The sequence below is a fragment of the Aplysia californica genome, unplaced genomic scaffold, assembly GCF_000002075.1.
Source record: "Aplysia californica isolate F4 #8 unplaced genomic scaffold, AplCal3.0 scaffold00802, whole genome shotgun sequence".
NCBI lineage: Eukaryota > Metazoa > Mollusca > Gastropoda > Aplysiida > Aplysiidae > Aplysia > Aplysia californica.
In genome coordinates, this window is record NW_004798072.1 from 136,115 (window position 1) to 137,526 (window position 1,412).

Sequence of the window (1,412 nt, forward strand, 5' to 3'; positions counted from 1 at the left end):
CCACACTCGAACGCACATGCATTAAATTAACATACACACAACACACACATACACACACACATACACACACACACACACACACACACACATACACACACACACACGCACGTGCACGCGCGCCAGCGCATACACACTCACACACAAACACACATAAACATACACACACAAACAAACACACAAAAACAAAAACACATACACAACACACACACACACACAACACTCACACACAACCCACAAGTCCCACCCGCCCCTCTTTCTTCAAAAGGCAAATAAGGGCAGCTCATGTTTCAGTATTGTGCTAGATCACGCGTACCCCGAGTGCCTGGTAGGGGGTAGAACATAACACCTGGTTGAATGACACCGCTAATACGTGCGATCTTTTCCTGGTTTACTTACGTAGAAAGGATTTAGAAAGAATCAGTGAGAAATTAATGTCATTTCATATCAGGGAAGTTGGAGGAAGTCATAAAGAGTTGAGTTGTCACTTTGTGAGTGTATGTGTTTTCCTGTATGTTTGTGTGTGTCCGTTTGTGTTTGTGTATATGTGTGCGCGCGCGCGCGCGCGTGCGTGTGTGTCTGTGTGTGTATGTGTGTGTGTGTGTGTGTGTGTGTGTGTTTGACATACAGAGAGAGAGAGAGAGAGAGAGAGAGAGAGAGAGAGAAGGAGAGAGAGAGAGTTTTTGTTTTAATGTGGTTGTTGTCTCTAATCTGGCCTTGCCAGTGCACCGAACGTGGGCACAGGGAGCCCTGACAAAAATAAAACATTTCAAATTAGCTGTACAATAATTATTTCTATTAGGCTAGTTGCCTTCATGGGACACACAGGGTAGTCGATCGCTCTTCGATTTGATGTGTTCTCTCTCAGCCTACCATACGTTGTTATTGATTGTTGACGTATGTTTGTGACATGCCAAGCATTTACATTGATATTATATATTTTGGGTGCCAGTCCACTTGGCGGTCTACTGCGATACTTCGAGGCTAATGTTCTACCTGGCCATCTACCACCGGACCAGTCGGACAATCCAGTTGGTAGTCAACGAGTCTACTACCGAAACCTAACTTTATTCTTTGCGTTGACCCGACAACGGCTAGATGCAGTCTTTTAAGTATATCACTTTTACAAGTCTTTTAAAATCCCATCATCATCACCATTATTATCATCATCATCATCATCATCATCATCATCATCATCATCATCATCATCATCATCATCATCATCATCATCATCATCATCATTACGTAAAGCTACTATAGCAACCACTGAGCAATAATAGGAAAGCAAATGCTAGAACGCCTTGTCACGATTTATTACGCACTCATCTATATTTGATGACGATTTGTTGGCTAATGCTGTCGCTGAGAGAGAGAGAGAGAGAGAGAGAGAGAGAGAGAGAGAGAGAGAGAGAGAG

General features: G+C 43.2%; 1 long non-coding RNA gene across 1 annotated transcript in view; it reads left to right on the top strand.

Annotated features, from left to right (window-relative positions):
• The window catches only part of LOC118478667, an 11,932-nt gene that overhangs the window by 9,794 nt on the left and 726 nt on the right, over positions 1–1,412 (top strand). The window lies entirely within an intron of this gene.